The 9374-nt window shown below is 42.3% G+C and overlaps 1 protein-coding gene across 3 annotated transcripts in view; it reads right to left on the minus strand.

Annotated features, from left to right (window-relative positions):
* The window catches only part of ARAP2 (ArfGAP with RhoGAP domain, ankyrin repeat and PH domain 2), a 186389-nt gene extending 180891 nt beyond the window's left edge, over positions 1-5498 (minus strand). For 2 of the 3 annotated variants that reach the window (XM_043871270.1, XM_043871268.1), the window contains exons 1-2: positions 5358-5498; positions 4996-5075 (exon numbers count right to left, since the gene is read on the minus strand). The gene's annotated coding sequence lies outside the window, so the exon portion shown is untranslated. The remainder of the gene's footprint in view (positions 1-4995; positions 5076-5357) is intronic. The other variant, XM_043871269.1, reaches the window with a different exon arrangement.
* Between the last annotated feature and the right edge of the window lie 3876 nt (positions 5499-9374).

Here is a 9374-nt window from a genome sequence, read left to right on the forward strand (position 1 = left end):
TAAAGCAGGGCCACAGTTCTTAAGCAAGCATTTCCCCAAGTTCCTACAAGAGCAGGAGTGGGGGAAAGTCATAACAAACCAAAGCCCACACGGCAGGCAGCAGAGGACACCTACCTGAGTACCCCTGAAACCTGCTCATTCCAGCTCCCTCCCACCCACATCTGTGTCCTGGCAGCTGAAAGGACACTCAGACCCTTTAGGATTCTTGATAGAAGCACAAGTACATACATATTCTTCAGGATTCTGTTCTATTTCATGCTACATTGAACATACCTTTAATGTTTAATTGGCTGAGATAAAAACTTGTGTGATATTATACTTCAATAAAAAGATTTTAAAATGTACACTTATGATACATGCACTTTTATATATCAATTTTTAAATTGGATACAAATGTATCTAAGTCTTGCTTTGAGTATTTTATACAAATACAAAATGGAGATACAAATGTATTCTCCACTATTTCTCTGAATTTGAGTCACATTTTTTGACTAACAACCAGATGTTTCAAAATAGCCTACTGTGAATGGCTTCCTCTCTTAGCATTTATAAATAGCACCCTGACCTCTTTTCCAACTGAATTTGAGGGCTTGTTCCTATTGGCTCTGTAATTATCTAAGTCTCTTTTTTCTTAGGTAAGAGGATATCTCAGCAAGTGTCTCTTAACTGATTGACTCATTTATTAACATTTATTCATTAAATAAATATTTAAGGATCGCTAACTACTCTCTCCAAGATAACAAGAGAAACATTTGCAGTTCAAGATAACACCTATCATCTCATTTGAGAACAGTGCTATTTTGTGTGTGTGTGTGTATATATATATTCTAATCCTGAAAGACGATATTGTTAAAGTGCTACACTCAGTATGCCAGCAAATTTGGAAACCTCAACAGTGGCCACAGGACTGGAAAAGGTCAATTTCCATTCCAATGACAAAGAATGTTCAAATTACTGTACAATTGCACTCATTTCTCATGAAAGCAAGATTATGCTCAAATTCCTTCAAGTTAGGCTTCAGGAGTACATGAACCGAAAACTTCCAGATGTACCAGCAGGATTTAGAAAAGGTAGAGGAACCAAAGATCATATTGCCAATATGCCCTGGATCACAGAAAATGCAAAGGAATTTTTTTTTTTAATCTATTTCTGCTTCATTGACCACATTAAAGACTTTAACTGTATGGATCACAGCAAACTTCAGAAAATTCCTTAAAGAGATGGGAATACCAGACCACCTTACCTATCTCCTGAGAAACCTGTATGCAGGTCAAGAAGCAGCAGTTAGAACGAAACATGGAACAATGGACTGGTTCAAAATTGGGAAAGCAGAACATCAAGGCTGTAAGTCATCACCCTGCTTATTTAACTTCTATGCAGAGTGTATCACCTGAAATGCCAGGTTGGATGATTCACAAGCTGGAATCAAGATTGCCAGGAGAAATACCAACAACCTCAGATATGCAGATGATATCACTTTAATGGCAGAAAGTGAAGAGGAACCAAAGAGCCCTTGATGAGGGTAAAAGAGGAGAGTGAAAAAGGTGGCTGAAAACTCAGCATTCAGAAAAAGAAGATCATGGCATCCAGTCCCATCACTTCACGGCAAATAGATGGGGGAAAAGTGGAAACAGTGACAGATTTCATTTTCTTGGGCTCTAAAATTACTGTGGATGGTGATTGCAGCCATGAAATTAAAAAACACTTGCTCCTTGGAAGAAAAGTTATGACAAGCCTAAGAAGTGTAAAAAAGCAAAGACATCATTTTGCCAACAAAGGTCCACGTGGACAAAGCTATGGTTTTTCCAGTAGTCATGTATGGATACAAGTTGCACCATAAAGAAGACTGAGCATCAAAATTGATGCTCAGATTGAGCATTTGAAATTGATGCTTTCAAACTGTAGAGCCGGAGAAGACTCTTGAGATTCTCAAGGGACTCTTCAGAGTCCCTTGGACTGCAAGGAGATCAAACCAGATTTCCTAAAGGAAATCAACCCTGAATATTCATTGGAAGGACTGATGCTGAAGCTCCAATACTTTGGCCACCTGACACAAAGAGCCATTGGAAAAGAACCTGATGCTTGGAAAGACTGAGGGCAAGAGGAGAAGGGGACGACAGAGGATGAGATGGTCGGATGGCATCACTAACTCAGTGCATACGAGTTTGAGCAAATTCAGTGAGATAGTGAAGGACAGGGAAGTGCTGCCGTTCCTGGGGTCACAAAGAGTCAGACTCGACTTAGTGACTAAACAATTATATATATATATATACAGTACTAAAAAGAAAGTGAAAATGCAATGTCTTCTCTCCAGGAGTTTAAAATCTAAAGGAGTGTATTAAACATGTCTGTAACCATGTTACAGCCACATGCATGTCAAGGGAAAAAATGGCATGCATATGGACTGCTGCTGCTGCTAAGTCGCTTCAGTCGTGTCCGACTCTTGTGCAACCCCATAGACGGCAGCCCACCAGGCTCCCCCGTCCCTGGGATTCTCCAGGCAAGAACACTGGAGTGGGCTGCCATTTCCTTCTCCAATGCATGAAAGTGAAAAGTGAAAGCGAAGCCGCTCAGTCCTGTCCAACTCTTAGCGACCTCATGGACTGCAGCCCACCAGGCTCCTCCGTCCGTGGGAGTTTCTGGGCAAGAGTACTGGAGTGGGGTGCCCTTGCCTTCTCCAATGCATATGGACAGTTCTTTATAAGTCAGTAAGAGCCAGTAAAAGAGGAACACCAAAATTGGAAGACTCAAATGTACCCAATAAAAACACTTAAAGACTAATGATGAGAAAACTTAAGTCTTAGGAACTTGACTTTCACATGGTTCATATTTTAAGTATTGTTTTATGTATAATTACATAGAGAAGTAGCACCATCATCTTTCAAGAATTCCAAGGAACTCTAAAAACTTCAAACTGACTCCGTAAATGTAATTGAAATATGCAGCAATTCAGAACTCTGAGGATGGAATGATCAGTGAAGGAGCTGCAGAGGGGAATGTCAAGATGAATGGGAATGTAGTATGTGGAGACAGCAGTTATTGCCACAAAGTGGGGCAATGAGGGAGGTGTCTTTAGGCAATCAAGCAGACGAGAAAACATCTCACAGCCTCCAGTTTCTCATCAATCACATTTGATCAAAGCTAAGAAATATTTCCAACATTAATAAAATGTTCCTTACCTAATATTTTCCAGAAAATTCCCCAAATTCCTCAGTTTAGAAAGTGCAAAGATTGGATTCAATAAACGATTCAACAAACAAATTAGAAAAAAAAAAACTTGCAAAAACATTAAAATAATTTCTTCTTAAAAGCAATGACTGTCATTCATAAGCAGCATTTTTATAGCATCTTTCACTGAACTTTCTCAAAGTTGCTAAGAGGTAGGATAGAAAGAAACAAAGCAAAAACAGAAAACTTCCCAAATATCATGATGTTTACAATACAGAGTTCTAAGCCGGTTTTTAAAACTTCACAGTCTTATGGTGCTAGTTTAAGACTTTCTTCCAAGAAAATTGCAATTCATTATAATCTTAGCCCTATGCTGCTGATGCTGCTGCTAAGTCACTTCAGTTCTGTCCGACTCTTTGCCACCGTATGGACCCTAGGCTGACAGGCTCCTCTGTCCAAGGGATTTCCCAGGCAAGAATATTGGAGTGGGTTGCCATGCCCTCCTCCAGGGGATCTTCCTGACCCAGGGATCAAACCCAGGTCTCCTTAATTGCAGGCAGATTCTTTATGGTCTAAGCCATCAGGGAAGCCTCTTAGTCCTCTACTTAATCACAATAAGTAAGTAGCTGAATTGAAAAGTACTCTATCTAGAAGGCTCAAACTGCAGTGGTATGAAATGGTTAAGAAATTTGTTTTTAGAAGCAGACACAGATACTACAGAGAACAAACTACTGATCACCAGGGTGGAGAAGGAAGGGGGAAGGGGCAATGTGGGGGTAGGTGGGGGGAAAAAGAGGCTATTATTGGATTAAATGAAATCATGTGTGAGAAAGTTTTGAAAAAAGAAGCACTATAGAATTCAAAGAAACTTTCATTAAAAAATTTAATATTCAAGAGACAGGAAAAATGAAAAAAAAATACATATTTGTTTTAAAATGTACCAGTTTCTCCTTTCATGGACTATCCATATAAAATCTGACTTATGGAGGAAGGAAAAAAATGCAAACACACACACCCACATAAATAAGTTTTAACAAGTCATTTGACCTCCCCTCTAGGTATCTTTTAATTTAAACAAATCTTTGAGTACTGACAAATCAAGTCTATATAGAACACCCTTGGTGTTAAGACCCACCTTAAGTGTATATTTGTTAAACAGCTGTCTGAAAAGTAGCCAGGGAGATATTTCCACTTTAGGCTCTAGCCTAGTTCCATGACCCATTTTACTTTTTCTTTCTTTTTAAAACACTGTTGAACAGTGGAAGGTCATGAGAATTTTCCCCTCAATATTTCTCTTGTAAGTGTATTGAAGTCACAAATATAAGTTTAGAAGTATTTCTCTTTTCCCCTTAAAAAAGTTACCTTCCTTTTTAAAATAGTCATAACTTCATCTTCCAATTACTTACGGGCAATGTTCCCGTAAACTCATGCGGGGGAAGAGCGCTTAAGTGCGGGAGAAATCAATACTGAGCTTGTAAATACAACACTATTATTGGTAATCACAATGACATCCGATTATATGTACTTTTAAAAATAGCTTATTTTTCGGTACTTTTTTTTTAAACCAAAAGGATATATTCCACTAAGCAGACTACTTCAAGGACACCCTTGCACACACACACACACAAAAGTTGCTATCACCATACAGGCTTGCAACAGCCTAAAATGTCATTATTCCAAACAAACTAGCTTCTAATTTGCCTCTAATTATCAAAGGTTATAGTTCACAATATATTTTCGCAAAGACTTTCCCCCAATCAAAATTACTCCAGATCGCCGCAAGGAGGTGAGGCGAACGTTTAAGAAAAGAAGCAAGGATGAACTTACCTCGTTTAATGAGACGGGCACCCATTCTCCCAGGAGACCTGTCTCCAAACGTCAACGAGAAAATCAATCTGGTAAACTCCCTGTCGACAGTTTTCGAGTATGAGGTTAGGTTCAGGCAGGTGGAGGCCAAATGATTGTAATTAAAGTTAATTAACAGGCCTGCGGTCTCAAAGACTAGGACAAGTAGGGTGCGGGGGAGCACAGGGATCCGAGCGAACTCATTCTCTCTCCCGAGTAATTAACTGCTGCCCGAAACTCACTGATCGGCAGCTCCTTTTCGAGGAAGGGGTCTTAGCTGTCTATCCGGCTCTTCCCACTCCTGAGTCAATCCCATTACTAAGTAGAGTTTTTGTATCACTTACCAGCTTCTGGTTTCCTTTCAGACGCCCACATGCGGGAGCGAAATCCAAGCGGGAGAAACCGGAGCCGAACACTTGGCGCTCTGGAAATTTACCCAGAGAGTGCCGGAAAGCCGCGGCTCAGACCAGACGGTCCTCACGCCCGACCCCGGCCCCGCCGCCCAGCCCACCGCAGTCCGCTGGACTCGCTTTGCGCGCGGGCAGCGGAGCTGGGGAGCCGAGGCGGGCGGGGGGGAGCCCGGTCGCCGGCTTCTCTCCCGGCCCGGCTCGACCAGTCCTCACCCGCCTGTCCCCGGCGCGGGACCTCCTGCTTCCCTCCCCGCCGGCTGCCCGCACGGCCTCTGCAGCCCGGAGGCGGCCGCGCGGGCGGCGCTGTCACCGGGGCCAGCACGCCGCGGCCGCCGCACCTGGAGGCGGGGAGCGCGAGCCCGCGCGCAGCTCCGGAAGCGCCGCGCCCGCCGCCCGCGCCCTGCCCAGGTGCTCCGGCGCCGCGCCTCGGCCGCTTCCTCCAGGCCCGCGGGGGCGGGGAGAGCCGCCAGGCGTGGGGGCAGCGAGGCTCAGCGGCGGGGGTAGCCGAGCCGGCCGTCCTGGTTCCGCAACATAGCTGGGCGGCTGACTCAGTCCGCCCCGACTTGGCCGCGCCTGGCACCCTCGCCACCTGGCGCACCTCGGCCCCGAGGCTCCCGGCTCGGCGGGGTTGGTGAAGCCGCGAGGACGCGTCCCGCAGCCCAAAGCGGCGAGGGCATGGCCCTCCCGGGAGAGATGCTGGTGACCCTACCCCGGCTCAGCCCGGCCTTCTGGTTGGTCATTGCTCACGGACGGGTGGGTTGTCAAGTGGGCGGAACCTCAGCACCACTGATTATTAATTAGTATTACTCTACTGAGTAGTTTCCAGGTTGCCTCAGCGTTTCCCGAACTTAAGACTCATCTAGGGCGCTAGTGTTCCCAGGCTGCTTCTGCGTAAAGTTGCACTCAATGGGCCCGCGAATCTGTTTACCAAGCTCAGTGCTGATTAGGCTCGACCCATTCTATCGGACTCTCCTTCTAGTTGTCTCCTTGAGGGAAGGACGAATATTCCCACTTTCTAGTTGAGGAGTTTGCGGGGGAGAGCAACTTGCCCAAGCAGTCATAACTTTCAGGGGTGCAGGGGATTTCCCATTTAGATCTGAACTAATACAGCCTCCTCACATGTTTTAAATCCCCCCTTCTTGTCTCCACGCCCCCCTTCTTGTCTCCACCCCTCCGAGGGGAGGGAGAACCCTGCTCTAGTCCTTCTGGCCTCTGAGATTGTTAGATCCCAGAAAGACATTTCTCCCTTGGACTTGGACCTTGACACTCGGCTCTTGGAAGTAACAATAAGGCAGCAAGAGGACACGGAAACTGAAACAGAAAAACCCTTATGCGCCCTGGAATATCGATACTTAAAGTGTCCGTAAAATCTTATCGCTTGCCAGTGACTTCAAGGACAAGCTCCTCATTTTTATATTTTAGTTAACACCTTTGTACAGACTGTACCTGAAATTCTCTCCCTTAAAAGATGAAATGTCCTTACCTTTGTCCTGTTCGTGTTGGTGAAAGTAAAACAATTAGGGAAAGGGCTGCTTATTATGAAAATGAAATAATTGGTGAAGTCTGGAGCGTGGGAGGCTTCCCAGGAGCCCTGGTCCTTGGGAGGCTTCATCTTCAGCGAAAAATCTGCCCATCAAAAGGCACCCTCCTGCCCTGGGAGACTCTTGAGGCAGCTGTGGCAAGCATGCTCCAGAGACAGCAAATCTTCAGTTTCTTTTGAACTAAATACTTTAAAGCAAGACCTATTTTCACCAGAAAAGTTCTCTCGACGTTTTCCAAATCTCAAGAATTCTTTTTTTTTTTTCCTGTAGAATTTTATTTTTGTGGCTCTTTTTGACTTCCTGTTAAGTCCAAACTCTTTGCGGGCTTTATTTTCCCTCTCCCTCATAGTTCTCACATACTTGTCATTTATTTTTATCTTTGTAAGCCATCTTAAATCCTTTTCTGAGCAAGGTGGGTTATAAATAAACAAAAAATCTTACATCAGTTATGGTATGTCTCAGTAAGGCAAGCACTGTTAACTGGAACACTGAGTCCTCAAATTATTTCTCTTGGTAGATTTTATAAAATAATTGAGACTTTGTGCCTTTTTGTAACAATATCCTAGTTCCTCGATTAGCATTCAGTCATTTGAATTGTTTAAAATTTTTATTTTAAACAAGATAAAAGTTTTATTTTCAATAAACAAAATTGAAATTACAGTGATTAGCAAACACAGTGAGACCCCCAGATTTACAGTCTTCTCTGAGAAGAAATAAAAGCTGTAAGGCTCACTGAGGATTCAATAATAGCTCTGGGAAGTGAAAGAAAAGCAGTACTCCCTTACTGAAAGTATACATTGGTGATAAGGTATATGCTGATTTTAAGAACTTTAATATATGAAGGAATAAAATATGGCTGAAGCAATATGGCACAATCTTTTCGTTAACTGTTCACTAATCATACCAGGTTCTGGCTGAACACCTAGCATATATGTTGTGTTTGTACAACTCCACGAGTTGGAATTCTTTTTCCAATTTTACAAAGGATTGAGACTTAGTTTAAGTAGTAAATAATGGATAAATCAAACACTTCTAGGCTCTATTCATAGCCTATGCCTAATGTATTGATATGTAGCAGCCCTCATAGTTAGGCATTCAGGGAGAAAAGTGTGCAGGAAAAGTAACTTTATGAAAATTGAAGTATGAAAAATCTGTTGACTGTCAAGGCCATTCTACTATATAGTACCAGTTAATGTCCATCTGTTTATTTCATATATGTATTTGGAATATATCTTTTTATCTCTGTATTTATTCCAGAATGACCCATTCCAACCTTTATTTCCTCCATTTTCAGAGGGAGAGCAGGCATAGCTCTGCCCTTGCCAGATTCTGTCTCTGCTCCCCCCATCTCTCCTACCCAGAATGCACTCTGCTTCTGAAGGAGGCAGCTGGAGAGCGTGGAAACCATCCTCCTCTCCTCCGCCTTTTCCTCCTTCCCCTTTTCCTTACATCATCAAGGCTAACACCCATAGAGCATTTCTGTGCCAGTTGCTATTCCCAGCATTTTACTTGCAAAAGCTCATTTAATTATCCCAACAACTCTTTGAAGAGATAGTGTTATTATCCCCACTATAAGAAAGGAAACTTAAGAAAAAGATGTCGAGTGATTTACACCAATTATGCCATAAGGCAGAGAGAATTCCAGCCCAGTCTTCTCCAGGAACCATCCTCTGCACTGGATTGCCTGTTTCGGGAAGCACGCAGTGCTGAAATTGCAAAGGTCTGTGCTCAAAATGAAGCCTGATCAGTGTAGGTTGTGGCATTTTGAGCAAATTCAACTTATCTGAGCCTCAATTCAACCATCTGTAAACCCTGATTACCTATCTACGGCACCGAGAAAATAGTCATCTCTCAATACAATTAATTCTATCCTTTCTCCAATTATTCTTCAACACTAGCTTCAAATACTACCTCCCTCTAAAGCCTTTCCAAATCTCTGATACCCAGAATTATTTACAGAATTTAAAGTAATCCTTCCATTTTTCTATGGAAAATCTAGTGTTTTGCAAAACATAAAATTTTAGGAATGTAGATAAAACTAGACATGTCTACTTATATTTAATTCATCATTTTAGATAAATTATTCATGAAAATAAAATGATATAGTATATATACTGCCTTTTCAACTCATATTTTATGAAATAATCTTATTGAGATTTTAACTTGCAACTTTGATGTCAGTGACTTCACTAGAACCTCACTTTGAATCACAGGTGTTTTGTTTTCAGAGAATATTATTTTCACTTCTATCTAAATTTTTGAAGGTACCTAATTTTCTGAAATCTTTTATGATCCTGTCATTGGGAATTTCATTGCAAACCAAAAGTTCCTACTTGCTTTATATTAAGAAGTCATTTTTTCTCATTCATCCAAAATACATATGCTAATGATCTCTACCAGATTTTTGAGT

This window comes from Cervus elaphus, chromosome 17 (assembly GCF_910594005.1).
Source record: "Cervus elaphus chromosome 17, mCerEla1.1, whole genome shotgun sequence".
Taxonomy (NCBI): Eukaryota; Metazoa; Chordata; class Mammalia; order Artiodactyla; family Cervidae; genus Cervus; species Cervus elaphus.